At 47.1% G+C, this 13,405-nt stretch overlaps 5 non-coding genes and 21 pseudogenes across 5 annotated transcripts; all 26 read right to left on the bottom strand.

The window, feature by feature from the left end:
* Window positions 1-225: 225 nt before the first annotated feature.
* Window positions 226-344, bottom strand: LOC136740207 (uncharacterized; annotated as a pseudogene).
* Window positions 345-559: 215 nt separating this feature from the next.
* LOC136740171 (uncharacterized) lies at window positions 560-678 on the bottom strand (annotated as a pseudogene).
* A 216-nt stretch (window positions 679-894) lies between these two features.
* Window positions 895-1,013, bottom strand: LOC136740190 (uncharacterized; annotated as a pseudogene).
* A 212-nt stretch (window positions 1,014-1,225) lies between these two features.
* LOC136740220 (uncharacterized) lies at window positions 1,226-1,344 on the bottom strand (annotated as a pseudogene).
* A 215-nt stretch (window positions 1,345-1,559) lies between these two features.
* LOC136740041 (uncharacterized) lies at window positions 1,560-1,678 on the bottom strand (annotated as a pseudogene).
* A 214-nt stretch (window positions 1,679-1,892) lies between these two features.
* On the bottom strand, window positions 1,893-2,011 carry LOC136740100 (uncharacterized; annotated as a pseudogene).
* A 221-nt stretch (window positions 2,012-2,232) lies between these two features.
* On the bottom strand, window positions 2,233-2,351 carry LOC136740148 (uncharacterized; annotated as a pseudogene).
* A 216-nt stretch (window positions 2,352-2,567) lies between these two features.
* LOC136740257 (5S ribosomal RNA) lies at window positions 2,568-2,686 on the bottom strand. The gene has a single exon (XR_010813095.1). It is a non-coding gene; the product is annotated as a 5S ribosomal RNA (ribosomal RNA).
* A 221-nt stretch (window positions 2,687-2,907) lies between these two features.
* Window positions 2,908-3,026, bottom strand: LOC136740135 (uncharacterized; annotated as a pseudogene).
* A 211-nt stretch (window positions 3,027-3,237) lies between these two features.
* LOC136740249 (5S ribosomal RNA) lies at window positions 3,238-3,356 on the bottom strand. Its single transcript, XR_010813087.1, has one exon. It is a non-coding gene; the product is annotated as a 5S ribosomal RNA (ribosomal RNA).
* Window positions 3,357-3,566: 210 nt separating this feature from the next.
* Window positions 3,567-3,685, bottom strand: LOC136740118 (uncharacterized; annotated as a pseudogene).
* Window positions 3,686-3,900: 215 nt separating this feature from the next.
* On the bottom strand, window positions 3,901-4,019 carry LOC136740101 (uncharacterized; annotated as a pseudogene).
* Window positions 4,020-4,230: 211 nt separating this feature from the next.
* On the bottom strand, window positions 4,231-4,349 carry LOC136740069 (5S ribosomal RNA). The gene has a single exon (XR_010813056.1). It is a non-coding gene; the product is annotated as a 5S ribosomal RNA (ribosomal RNA).
* Window positions 4,350-4,560: 211 nt separating this feature from the next.
* On the bottom strand, window positions 4,561-4,679 carry LOC136740224 (uncharacterized; annotated as a pseudogene).
* Window positions 4,680-4,895: 216 nt separating this feature from the next.
* On the bottom strand, window positions 4,896-5,014 carry LOC136740079 (uncharacterized; annotated as a pseudogene).
* Window positions 5,015-5,234: 220 nt separating this feature from the next.
* LOC136740093 (5S ribosomal RNA) lies at window positions 5,235-5,353 on the bottom strand. Its single transcript, XR_010813059.1, has one exon. It is a non-coding gene; the product is annotated as a 5S ribosomal RNA (ribosomal RNA).
* Window positions 5,354-5,577: 224 nt separating this feature from the next.
* Window positions 5,578-5,696, bottom strand: LOC136740103 (uncharacterized; annotated as a pseudogene).
* A 209-nt stretch (window positions 5,697-5,905) lies between these two features.
* On the bottom strand, window positions 5,906-6,023 carry LOC136740119 (uncharacterized; annotated as a pseudogene).
* Window positions 6,024-6,243: 220 nt separating this feature from the next.
* Window positions 6,244-6,362, bottom strand: LOC136740225 (uncharacterized; annotated as a pseudogene).
* A 216-nt stretch (window positions 6,363-6,578) lies between these two features.
* Window positions 6,579-6,697, bottom strand: LOC136739970 (5S ribosomal RNA). The gene has a single exon (XR_010813042.1). It is a non-coding gene; the product is annotated as a 5S ribosomal RNA (ribosomal RNA).
* Window positions 6,698-6,918: 221 nt separating this feature from the next.
* Window positions 6,919-7,037, bottom strand: LOC136740231 (uncharacterized; annotated as a pseudogene).
* A 215-nt stretch (window positions 7,038-7,252) lies between these two features.
* On the bottom strand, window positions 7,253-7,371 carry LOC136740158 (uncharacterized; annotated as a pseudogene).
* A 219-nt stretch (window positions 7,372-7,590) lies between these two features.
* LOC136740048 (uncharacterized) lies at window positions 7,591-7,709 on the bottom strand (annotated as a pseudogene).
* Window positions 7,710-7,932: 223 nt separating this feature from the next.
* Window positions 7,933-8,051, bottom strand: LOC136740152 (uncharacterized; annotated as a pseudogene).
* Window positions 8,052-8,262: 211 nt separating this feature from the next.
* LOC136740027 (uncharacterized) lies at window positions 8,263-8,381 on the bottom strand (annotated as a pseudogene).
* Window positions 8,382-8,596: 215 nt separating this feature from the next.
* LOC136740216 (uncharacterized) lies at window positions 8,597-8,715 on the bottom strand (annotated as a pseudogene).
* Window positions 8,716-13,405: the final 4,690 nt, after the last annotated feature.

Genomic DNA, 13,405 nt, shown 5'->3' on the forward strand with positions numbered 1-13,405 from the left:
ACAGACAGACAGACAGACAGCTCAGCGATGACATCACGAGCCTCTCTCAGCTGACTGCTATGACATCACAGAGCACGTACATTCCGATGCTTGTCGTCTGTCAACCACTCAGTCACTGCTAGCCAGACTGTCCCTAAGACAAAGTGTACAATACTTCAATTATATCTCCTCCAGACAGAAAGAGAGTATTAAGAGCTACGATAAAGTTACCCAGCAGACGTAAAAAGCTGGCAGCACCTGGTATTTCCAGGAGATCTCCCATCCAAGTACTGACCAGGTCCTGCCCCGTTTCGTTTCCGAGATCTGACGAGATCGGGCGCGTTCAGGTCTGTGTGTCCGCAAGCCGAGATGCCTGGTTGCATGATGTCTCTTAAAGGCTGGCGGATATTGATGGAACTTCCAGAAAAAAGAAAAAATAAAAAGAAAAATGGCGGGAAAAATATCAGTGCAGCAAAGGGTGTTGAAAGTAGCCGGGTACGTGTACAATTCTTCAATTATATCTCCTCCAGACAGAAATAGAGTATTAAAAGCAACGATGAAGTTACCCAGGAGACGAAAAAGCTTGCAGCACCTGGTATTTCCAGGAGGTCACCCATCCAAGTACTGACGAGGCCCTGCACCGTTTAGCTTCCGAGATGTGATGAGATCGACCGCGTTCAGGACGGTGTGGCCGCAAGCCAAGCAGCCTGGCTGCATGATGTCTCTTAAAGGCTGGAGGGTATTGACGGAACTTCCGGCAAAAAAAAAAAGAAAAAAGAAAAATGGAGGAAAAAATATCAGTGCAGCAAAGGGTGTTGAAAGTAGCCGGGTATGTGTACAATTCTTCAATTATATCTCCTCCAGACTGAAAGAGAGTATTACGAGCTACGATGAAGTTACCCAAGAGACGTATAAAGCTTGCAGCACCTGGTATTTCCAGGAGGTCACCCATCCAAGTACTGACCAGGACCTGCCCCGTTCAGCTTACGCGATCTGACGAGATCGAGCGCGTTCAGGACGGTGCGGACACAAGCCGAGAGGCCTGGTTGCATGATGTCTCTTAATGGTTGGCGGGTATTGACGGAACTTCCAGCAAAAAAAAAAAAAAGAAAAACGGAGGGAAAAATATCAGTGCAGCAAAGGATGTTGAAAGTAGCCAGGTACGTGTACAATACTTCAATTATATCTCCTCCAGACAGAAAGAGAGTATTAAGAGCTACGATATAGTTACCCAGGAGACGTAAAAAGCTTGCAGAACCAGGTATTTCCAGGAGGTCCCACATTCAAGTAATGACCAGGCCCTGCCCCGTTTAGCTTCCGAGATCTGACGAGATGGGGCGCGTTCAGGACGGTGTGGTTGCAAGCCAAGAGGCCTGGCTGTATGATGTCTCTTAAAGGCTGGAGGGTATTGATGGAACTTCCAGCAAAAAAAAAAAAAAAAAGAAAAACGGAGGGAAAAATATCAGTGCAGCAAAGGGTGTTGAAAGTAGCCGGGTACGTGTACAATTCTTCAATTATATCTCCTCCAGACTGAAAGAGAGTATTAAGAGCTACGATGAAGTTACACAGGATACGTAAAAAGCTTGCATCACCTGGTATTTCCAGGAGGTCACCCATCCAAGTACTAACCAGGCCCTGGCCCGTTTAGTTTCCAAGGTCTGACGAGATCGGGCGCGTTCAGGACGGTGTGGCCGCAAGCCAAGAGGCCTGGCTGCATGATGTCTCTAAATGGCTGGAGGATATTGACAGAACTTCCAGCAAAAAAAAATGAAAAAAGAAAAATGGAGGGAAAAATATCAGTGCAGCAAAGGGTGTTAAAAGTAGCCGGGTACGTGTACAATACTTCAATTATATCTCCTCCAGACAGAGAGAGAGTATTAAGAGCTACGATAAAGTTACCCAGGAGACGTAAAAGCTTGCAGCACTAGGTATTTCCAGGAGGTCTCACATTCATGTACTGACCAGGTCCTGCCCCGTTTAGCTTCCGAGATCTGACGAGATCGGGCGCGTTCAGGATGGTGTGGCCGCAAGCCGAGATGCCTGGCTGCATGATGTCTCTTAAAGGCTGGCGGGTATTGACGGAACGTCCAGCAAAAAAAAAAAAAAAAAAAAATAGAAAAATGGAGGGAAAAATATCAGTGCAGCAAAGGGTGTTGAAAGTAGCCGTGTACGTGTACAATTCTTCAATTATATCTCCTGGAGACAGAAAGAGAGTATTAAGAGCTACGATGAAGTTACCCAGGAGACGTAAAAAGCTTGCAGCACCTGGTATTTCCAGGAGGTCACACATCCATGTACTGACCAGGCCCTGCCCCGTTTAGCTTCCGAAATCTGATATGATCGGGCACATTCAGGACGGTGTGACTACAAGCCAAGAGGCCTGGCTGCATGATGTCTCTTAAAGGCTGGCGGATATTGACGGAACTTCCAGCAAAAAAATAAAATAAAAAGAAAAATGGAGGGAAAAATATCAGTGCAGCAAAGGGTGTTGAAAGTAGCCTAGTACGTGTACAATTCTTCAATTATATCTCCTGGAGACAGAAAGAGAGTATTAAGAGCTACGATGAAGTTACCCAGGAGACGTAAAAGGCTTGCAGCACCTGGTATTTCTAGGAGGTCTCCCATCCAAGTACTGACCAGGCCCTGCCCCGTTTAGCTTCCGAGATCTGACGAGATTGGGCGCATTCAGGACGGTGTGGCCGCAAGCCGAGAGGCCTGGCTGAATGATGTCTCTTAAAGGTTGGCGGGTATTGACGGAACTTCCAGCAAAAAAAAAAAAAAAAAAAAAAAAGAAAAATGGATGGAAAAATATCAGTGCAGCAAAGGGTGTTGACAGTAGCTGGGTACGTGTACAATACTTCAATTATATCTCCTCCAGACAGATAGAGAGTATTAAGAGCTACGATAAAGTTACCCAGGAGACGTAAAAGCTAGCAGCACCAGGTACTTCCAGGAGGTCTCACATTCATGTACTGACCAGGTCCTGCCCCGTTTAGCTTCCGAGATCTGACGAGATCGGGCACGTTCAGGATGGTGTGGCCGCAAGCCGAGATGCCTGGCTGCATGATGTCTCTTAAAGGCTGGCGGGTATTGACGGAACTGCCAGCAAAAAAAAAAAAAGAAAAATAGAGGGAAATATACCAGTGCAGCAAAGGGTGTTGAAAGTAGCCGGGTACGTGTACAATTCTTCAATTATATCTCCTGGAGACAGAAAGAGAGTATTAAGAGCTACGTTGAAGTTACCCAGGAGACGTAAAAAGCTTGCAGCACCTGGTATTTCTAGGAGGTCTCCCATCCAAGTACTGACCAGGCCCTGCCCCGTTTAGCTTCCGAGATCTGACAAGATCGGGCGCGTTCAGGATGGTGTGGCCGCAAGCCGAGATGCCTGGCTGCATGATGTCTCTTAAAGGCTGGCGGGTATTGACGGAACTGACAGCAAAAAAAAAAAAGAAAAATAAAGGGAAATATACCAGTGCAGCAAAGGGTGTTGAAAGTAGCCGGGTACGTGTACAATTCTTCAATTATATCTCCTGGAGACAGAAAGAGAGTATTAAGAGCTACGATGAAGTTACCCAGGAGACGTAAAAAGCTTGCAGCACCTGGTATTTCCAGGAGGTCACACATCCATGTACTGACCAGGCCCTGCCCCGTTTAGCTTCCGAAATCTGATATGATCGGGCGCATTCAGGACGGTGTGACTACAAGCCAAGAGGCCTGGCTGCATGATGTCTCTTAAAGGCTGGCGGATATTGACGGAACTTCCAGCAAAAAAATAAAATAAAAAGAAAAATGGAGGGAAAAATATCAGTGCAGCAAAGGGTGTTGAAAGTAGCCTAGTAGGTGTACAATTCTTCAATTAAATCTCCTCCAGACAGAGAGAGAGTATTAAGAGCTACGATAAAGTTACCCAGGAGACGTAAAAGCTTGCAGCACTAGGTATTTCCAGGAGGTCTCACATTCATGTACTGACCAGGTCCTGCCCCGTTTAGCTTCCGAGATCTGACGAGATCGGGCGCGTTCAGGATGGTGTGGCCGCAAGCCGAGATGCCTGGCTGCATGATGTCTCTTAAAGGCTGGCGGGTATTGACGGAACTTCCAGCAAAAAAAAAAAAAGAAAAATAGAGGGAAATATACCAGTGCAGCAAAGGGTGTTGAAAGTAGCCGGGTACGTGTACAATTCTTCAATTATATCTCCTGGAGACAGAAAGAGAGTATTAAGAGCTACGATGAAGTCACCCAGGAGACGTAAAAAGCTTGCAGCACCTGGTATTTCTAGGAGGTCTCCCATCCAAGTACTGACCAGGCCCTGCCCCGTTTAGCTTCCGAGATCTGACGAGATCGGGCGCATTCAGGACGGTGTGGCCACAAGCCGAAAGGCCTGGCTGCATGATGTCTCTTAAAGGTTGGTGGGTATTGACGGAACTTCCAGCAAAAAAAAAAAAAAGAAAAATGGATGGAAAAATATCAGTGCAGCAAAGGGTGTTGACAGTAGCTGGGTACGTGTACAATTCTTCAATTAAATCTCCTGCAGACAGAAAGAGAGAATTAAGAGCTACGATAAAGTTACCCAGGAGACGTAAAAGCTTGCAGCACCTGGTATTTCCAGGAGGTCTCACATTCAAGTACTGACCAGGTCCTGCCCCGTTTAGCTTCCGAGATCTGACGATATCATGCGCATTCAGGACGGTGTGGCCGAAAGCCGAGAGGCCCGGCTGCATGATGTCTCTTTAAGGCTGGCGGGTATTGACGGAACTTCCAGCAAAAAAAAAAAGAAAAAAGAAAAATGGAGGGAAAAATATCAGTGCAGCAAAGGGTTTTGAAAGTAGCCGGGTACGTGTACAATTCTTCAATAATATCTCCTACAGACTGAAAGAGAGTATTAAGAGCTACGATGAAGTTACCCAGGAGACGTAAAAAGCTTGCAGCACCTGGTATTTCTAGGAGGTCTCCCATCCAAGTACTGACCAGACCCTGCCCCGTTCAGCTTCCGAGATCTTACGCGATCGGGCGCATTCAGGACGGTGTGGCCACAAGCCGAAAGGCCTGGCTGCATGATGTCTCTTAAAGGTTGGCGGGTATTGACGGAACTTCCAGCAAAAAAAAAAAAAAAAAAAATAGAAAAATGGAGGGAAAAATATCAGTGCAGGAAAGGGTGTTGAAAGTAGCCGGGTACGTGTACAATTCTTCAATTATATCTCCTGGAGACAGAAAGAGAGTATTAAGAGCTACGATGAAGTTACCCAGGAGACGTAAAAAGCTTGCAGCACCTGGTATTTCTAGGAGGTCTCCCATCCAAGTACTGACCAGGCCCTGCCCCGTTTAGCTTCCGAGATCTGACGAGATCGGGCGCGTTCAGGACGGTGTGGCCACAAGCCGAAAGGCCTGGCTGCATGATGTCTCTTAAAGGTTGGCGGGTATTGACGGAACTTCCAGCAAAAAATAAAAATAAAAAAATAAAAAATAAAAATGGATGGAAAAATATCAGTGCAGCAAAGGGTGTTGACAGTAGCTGGATACGTGTACAATACTTCAATTATATCTCCACCAGACAGAGAGAGAGTATTAAGAGCTACGATAAAGTTACCCAGGAGACGTAAAAGCTTGCAGCACTAGGTATTTCCAGGAGGTCTCACATTCATGTACTGACCAGGTCCTGCCCCGTTTAGCTTCCGAGATCTGACGAGATCGGGCGCGTTCAGGATGGTGTGGCCGCAAGCCGAGATGCCTGGCTACATGATGTCTCTTAAAGGCTGGCGGGTATTGACGGAACTGCCAGCAAAAAAAAAAAGAAAAATACAGGGAAATGTACCAGTGCAGCAAAGGGTGTTGAAAGTAGCCGGGTACGTGTACAATTCTTCAATTATATCTCCTGGAGACAGAAAGAGAGTATTAAGAGCTACGATGAAGTTACCCAGGAGACGTAAAAAGCTTGCAGCACTGGTATTTCTAGGAGGTCTCCCATCCAAGTACTGACCAGACCCTGCCCCGTTCAGCTTCCGAGATCTGACGAGATCGGGCGCATTCAGGACGGTGTGGCCACAAGCCGAAAGGCCTGGCTGCATGATGTCTCTTAAAGGTTGGCGGGTATTGACGGAACTTCCAGCAAAAGAAAAAAAAAAAAAAAATAGAAAAATGGAGGGAAAAATATCAGTGCAGGAAAGGGTGTTGAAAGTAGCCGGGTACGTGTACAATTCTTCAATTATATCTCCTGCAGACTGAGAGAGAGTATTAAGAGCTACGATAAAGTTACCCAGGAGACGTAAAAGCTTGCAGCACCTGGTATTTCCAGGAGGTCTCACATTCAAGTACTGACCAGGTCCTGCCCCGTTTAGCTTCCGAGATCTGACGATATCATGCGCATTCAGGACGGTGTGGCCGAAAGCCGAGAGGCCCGGCTGCATGATGTCTCTTTAAGGCTGGCGGGTATTGACGGAACTTCCAGCAAAAAAAAAAAGAAAAAAGAAAAATGGAGGGAAAAATATCAGTGCAGCAAAGGGTTTTGAAAGTAGCCGGGTACGTGTACAATTCTTCAATAATATCTCCTACAGACTGGAAGAGAGTATTAAGAGCTATGATGAAGTTACCCAGGAGACGTAAAAAGCTTGCAGCACCTGGTATTTCCAGGAGGTCACCCATCCAAGTACTGACCAGGCCCTGCCCCGCTTAGCTTCCGAGATCTGATGAGATCGGGCGTGTTCAGGACGGTGTGGCCGCAAGCCAAGAGGCCTGGCTGCATGATGTCTCTTAAAGGCTGGCGGGTATTGACGGAACTTCCAGCAAAAAATAAAAAATAAATAAATAGAAAAATGGAAAGAAAAATATCAGTGCAGGACAGGGTGTTGAAAGTAGCCGGGTACATGTACAATTCTTCAATTATATCTCCTCCAGACTGAATGAGAGTATTAAGAGCTACGCTGAAGTTACCCAGGAGATGTAAAAAGCTTTCAGCACCTGGTATTTCCAGGAGGTCAACCATCCAATTACTGACCAGGCCCTGCCCAGTTTTTCTTCCGAGATCTGACGAGATCTTGCGTCTTCAGGACGGTGTGGCCTCAAGCCAAGAGGCCTGGCTGCATGATGTCTCTTAAAGGCTGGAGGGTATTGATGGAACTTCCAGCAAGAAACAAAAGAAAAAAGAAAAATGGAGGGAAAAATATCAGTGCAGCAAAGCGTGTTGAAGGTAGCCGGGTACGTGTACAATTCTTCAATTATATCTCCTCCAGACAGATAGAGAGTATTAAGAGCTACGATAAAGTTACCCAGGAGACGTAAAAGCTTGCAGCACCAGGTATTTCCAGGAGGTCTCACATTCATGTACTGACCAGGTCCTGCCCCGTTTAGCTTCCAAGATCTGACGAGATCGGGCGAGTTCAGGATGGTGTGGCCGCAAGTCGAGATGCCTGGCTGCATGATGTCTCTTAAAGGCTGGCGGGTATTGACGGAACTTCCAGCAAAAAAAAAAAAAAAAAAATAGAAAACTGGAGGGAAAAATATCAGTGCAGGAAAGGGTGTTGAAAGTAGCCGGGTACGTGTACAATTCTTCAATTATATCTCCTGGAGACAGAAAGAGAGTATTAAGAGCTACGATGAAGTTACCCAGGAGACGTAAAAAGCTTTAAGCACCTGGTATTTCTAGGAGGTCTCCCATCCAAGTACTGACCAGGCCCTGCCCCGTTTAGCTTCCGAGATCTGACGAGATCGGGCGCATTCAGGACGGTGTGGCCACAAGCCGAAAGGCCTGGCTGCATGATGTCTCTTAAAGGTTGGCGGGTATTGACAGAACTTCCAGCAAAAAAAAAAAAAAAAAAAAAAAAAAGAAAAATGGATGGAAAAATATCAGTGCAGCAAAGGGTGTTGACAGTAGCTGGGTACGTGTACAATTCTTCAATTATATCTCCTCTAGACAGAAAGAAAGAACTAAGAGCTACGATAAAGTTACCCAGGAGACGTAAAATCTTGCAGCACCAGGTATTTCCAGGAGGTCTCCCATCCAAGTACTGACCAGGTCCTGCCCCGTTTAGCTTCCGAGATCTGACGAGATCGGGCGCGTTCAGGACTTTGTGTCCGCAAGCCGAGAGGCCTGGCTGCATGATGTCTCTTAAAGGTTGGCGGGTATTGACGGAACTTCCAGCAAAAAAAAAAAAAAGAAAAATGGATGGAAAAATATCAGTGCAGCAAAGGGTGTTGAAAGTAGCCGGGTACATGTACAATTCTTCAATTATATCTCCTGCAGACTGAAAGAGAGTATTAAGAGCTACGATGAAGTTACCCAGGAGACGAAAAAGCTAGCAGCACCTGGTATTTCCAGGAGGTCTCCCATCAAAGTACTGACCAGGCCCTGCCCCGTTTAGCTTCCGAGATCTGACGAGATCGGGCGCGTTCAGGCCGGTGTGGCCTCAAGCCAAGAGGCCTGGCTGCATGATGTCTCTTAAAGGCTGGAGGTTATTGACGGAACTTCCAGCAAAATAAAAAAGAAAAAAGAAAAATGGAGGGAAAAATATCAGTGCAGCAAAGGGTGTTGAAAGTAGCCGGGTATGTGTACAATTCTTCAATTATATCTCCTCCAGACAGAAAGAGAGTATTTAGAGCTACGATAAAGTTACCCAGGAGACGAAATAACTTGCAGCACCTGATATCTCCAGGAGGTCACCCATCCAAGTACTGACGAACCCTTGCCCCGTTTAGCTTCCGAGATCTGATGAGATTGGGCGCGTTCAGGACGGTGTGGCCGCAAGCCAAGAGGCCTGGCTGCATGATGTCTCTTAAAGGCTGACGGGTATTGACGGAACTTCCAGCAAAAAAAAAATGGATAAAGAAAAATGGAGGGAAAAATATCAGTGCAGCAATGGGTGTTGAAAGTAGCCGGGTACGTGTACAATACTTCAATTATATCTCCTCCAGACAGAAAGAGAGTATTAAGAGCTACGATGAACTCACCTAAAGGATTATTAGGAACACCATACTAATACTGTGTTTGACCCTCTTTCGCCTTCAGAACTGCTTTAATTCTACATGGCATTGATTCAACAAGGTGCTGAAAGCATTCTTTAGAAATGTTGGCCCATATTGATAGGATAGCATCTTGCAGTTGATGGAGATTTGTGGGATGCACATCCAGGGCACGAAGCTCCCGTTCCACCACATCCCAAAGATGCTCTATTGGGTTGAGATCTGGTGACTGTGGGGGCCAGTTTAGTACAGTGAACTCATTGTCATGTTCAAGAAACCAATTTGAAATGATTCGACCTTTGTGACATGGTGCATTATCCTGCTGGAAGTAGCCATCAGAGGATGGGTACATGGTGGTCAAAAAGGGATGGACATGGTCAGAAACAATGCTCAGGTAGGCCGTAGCATTTAAACGATGCCCAATTGGCACTAAGGGGCCTAAAGTGTGCCAAGAAGACATCCCCCACACCATTACACCACCACCACCAGCCTGCACAGTGGTAACAAGACATGATGGATCCATGTTCTCATTCTGTTTACGCCAAATTCTGACTCTACCATCTGAATGTCTCACCTCTTTTTCCTATTTGTAGTGGAGATGAGTGGTACCCGGTGGGGTCTTCTGCTGTTGTAGCCCATCCGCCTCAAGGTTGTACGTGTTGTGGCTTCACAAATGCTTTGCTGCATACCTCGGTTGTAGCGAGTGGTTATTTCAGTCAAAGTTGCTCTTCTATCAGCTTGAATCAGTCGGCCCATTCTCCTCTGACCTCTAGCATCAACAAGGCATTTTCGCCCACAGGACTGCCGCATACTGGATGTTTTTCCCTTTTCACACCATTCTTTGTAAACCCTAGAAATGGTTGTGCGTGAAAATCCCAGTAACTGAGCAGATTGTGAAATACTCAGACCGGCCCGTCTGGCACCAACAACCATGCCACGCTCAAAATTGCTTAAATCACCTTTCATTCCCATTCAGACATTCAGTTTGGAGTTCAGGAGATTGTCTTGACCAGGACCACACCCCTAAATGCATTGAAGCAACTGCCATGTGATTGGTTGATTAGATAATTGCATTAATGAGAAATTGAACAGGTGTTCCTAATAATCCTTTAGGTGAGTGTATATGTATGTATGTTTATGTATGTCCAATTGCTTTGACAATACAAATGAAATGAATTGAGAGAGAGAGAGAGAGAGAGAGAGGAATATGAGCTCCTAAAAAACATTTGTTTTTATACATAAGCGGATTTAATTTGTCATTTACAAATGAATATATAGCACTATAAACATACACAGAAGACATGGAATAGAAATTCAGAAGAAAAAGTATTCAAAAAATAATAATTTTAAGAGAAACACAAAAAGAAGAAAGCAGAGAGACAGTTCAGGAAGAAAAGTCAGAAAAGAAAAGCTGAAGACAAGAATTGGAGGTAAGAGACAAATAATTAAACAAAAAAATATGTATTAATAAAATAAATAAGCATTCTCAGTAGTTGACTCAGCCAATGAAAATGCAGAGCTCCGATTTGAATAGAGTGACAGTAGGAGAGAGCCCAACTGCCACTGAGACTGATAGAAATCTATCGAACAGCAGTCTGACTGCAGAGCTGCCTTTTGAAATCCGATACCCTGAAGACATTCGCTCTGCACAGGCTAAGAAGGACTACAAACAAGCTGTGATGAGAGCATCTCCTGAGACCCTCATCCTAGACTACACCGGTAAAGGAGAAAACAGGGTCAAGAACAATCTACTGTTCTACACCGCCTTTCACAAAACCCTGTGCCAGACATACCCCAATAACAACAAGAGGGGCATTAGCAGAGGCAGGCAGATCTCAGTGCTGGTAGAGAAAGACACAGACAGTGTGATGCTCACTTTTAATGTATACCACAACGGGACCATCATGGTGCAGGGCAGCGAGAGCAGCCTGGACCAATTAGCTCTCGGCTTCCACACCTCAAAGCAGCAGACTGAGGTAGAGAAACAAGAGCCAGAGCCGGCCACCCTGCAGTCTGCCCCCAGCCACACGGAGCCAGACAGTGCCCCATCTCCCACAGACTGCCCCCCTGTCTCCCCAAAACTCTCCAGCAACATTAAAACACTAAAGGAATGCCTATCAGTGCTGGAGCTGGAGTTTGCGGAGTTCAGGGAGCAGACCTTGAGCACCCTGGCCCAGACCTCCTTGTGCGATCAGCTCCGGGATGAGATGCACAGACTAAAGATGCAGCACAAGGCTGAGATCCATGAGCTGAGAGCAGCAGTGAGAGACCTGGAGGAGCAGAGCCAAACCCTGAGGACGGAGCTGCGCAGAGCGAGGGAGGAGCTGACCAGGACACCCCAGCACAGCCAGCTAAGGAGCCTGCAGAGCCAGCTGGAGGAGCTAAGAGAGGAGCTACACATCACTGGAGCACAGAGACTGCACTGCACTGACCCCACAACACCTCCAACCCCTGACGCACCCACTGATCCACCCACACTCCCCACCACTCCTGACACACCCACTATCACCAGACCTGCCACTAATACACAACCCCCTGAAACGCCACTCCCCCAAAACACACCCGCTGCCCCCACCACTCCCGACGCAAACCCGGAGTGGCAGGTCAACGCAGAGGTGGTCATTCTGAGCGAATCCAATGGGAAGTTCCTGGTTGAGAGGCGCCTCTTCCCTGGGCGAAAAGTGAAAAAGCTTTGGTGCTCCACAGCACAGAGAGCCCTGGAGCTGCTCTCCAAGAGGAGGCTTTGCCAAGTCAAACACATCCTCATCCACACCGGCACTAACGACCTGAGTGCCCGCAGGGGCGATGTGGCCTCAGCCCTGAGACAGGTAGCAACGAAAGCCACAGAGGAATTCCCAACTGCCAAAATTTCCATCTCCACACTGCTGCCCCGCACAGACGTGCCCCTGCACATCATCCAGGCCATCAACGCAGAAGTGTCCCGAAGATGTGCCCTCCTCCCCAACGTCCACCTGGCACACCACTGAGACATCCAGCCACATCACCTGTATGACCACGTCCACCTCAACAAGACGGGTGTGAGGATCATCTCAAAGGTCCTCAAGGACACAACCCTGGGCCGAAACCCCACACACCCCCACCTCGAGACCAGGAGCAAACCCCCCAGCCCCCGGCCACATCCCCAGCCACCGGCTCCACCCCAGCCCCAGCCCCTGAGACCCCGCGGCCCCATTCCCCACCCCCCCATCCCCAGAGGGCCCGTCCAGCACAGCAGAGCGGACAGCCGGGGACCAGCACAGCCACACAGCCACGCAGCAGCGGCTTCCAGAGCCTGGAGGCCCGATGCTGCCCAGCTGGCCCAGATAAGGCAACTCCTCAGTGTCATCTGTACCACACTGCTGAGTTAACTGAGCCTCAACACACATATATATGGTTGTGGAGATGGAGAGTAAGAAAAAATGTGATTTAATTATTCTGATATTTTGATGCAAAGATAAAATCTTTGAGTGATTATTATGTATATCCATATATAATTATTAATAGTAATATAATATCAGTTGTAGACCACAAATTAAACTTTCTTATGTAGAAGAGACAAGTATAATAAAATATATGAACATGTCCTTTAAAATAAGCAGTTGGAATATGCAGGGTTTACGCTCCTCAACTTTTGGAATGAAGAGCACAGGCCCTGAACTGATCAACACTGTAAATAGTTCAGATGTTTTCATTCTTGTAGAGACTTGGTGCTGTGCAGATATGTCTATACACTGGATGGATACAATGGATACAGGGAGCTGATTGTGCCCTCCTATAAAAAACCCAAAGTCAGGTGTGGCAGGGCCTCGTGGGGGATTATCGTGTGGTACAGGGAGGAGCTCCGAGCAGCCCTATGCCCAGTACAGAGAGGAGACACACACCTGTGGATGAAAATCAGAAAAGACACCCTACAAAATAACACAGATATATACCTATGTGCAATTTATATGCCACCCGCAGACTCCCCCTACTATAATGAGGAAGGCTTTCATGAGCTTCAAAACGAAATCTGCCACTTCCAGACCCTGGGCTCTGTACTGCTGTGTGGCGATCTCAATGCCAGGACTGGCAGAGAGATGGACTACATCAATACAGAGGGGAACACACACCTGTTCGGAGACTCCCCGCTGTGCCACACACACACCTCCACACTGACACAGCCACGACAGCGTGGTAAACAAGAGCAGGAAGCAGGTAGTGCGCCTATGTAAAAGCCTGGGTCTATATATCATCAATGGCAGGACCAGGGGGTACTCTCTGGGGAGATTCACATACTGCTCGGCTCTGGGCAGCAGTGTGGTGGACATAACTGACCTGGACCCACAAGCCAACAATGCGTTTATAGTCAGACAACAATCTCCACTATCAGACCACAGCCAAATAACACTTTACCTAAAAAGATCAGCGCAGCCACAAGTCAGAGCCAAACTTCCCACAAAACTGGTCTCCCTGCCACCCAGTTAGAGATGGTCAGAGC

This window comes from Amia ocellicauda, unplaced genomic scaffold (genome assembly GCF_036373705.1).
Source record: "Amia ocellicauda isolate fAmiCal2 unplaced genomic scaffold, fAmiCal2.hap1 HAP1_SCAFFOLD_63, whole genome shotgun sequence".
NCBI classification, from domain to species: domain Eukaryota; kingdom Metazoa; phylum Chordata; class Actinopteri; order Amiiformes; family Amiidae; genus Amia; species Amia ocellicauda.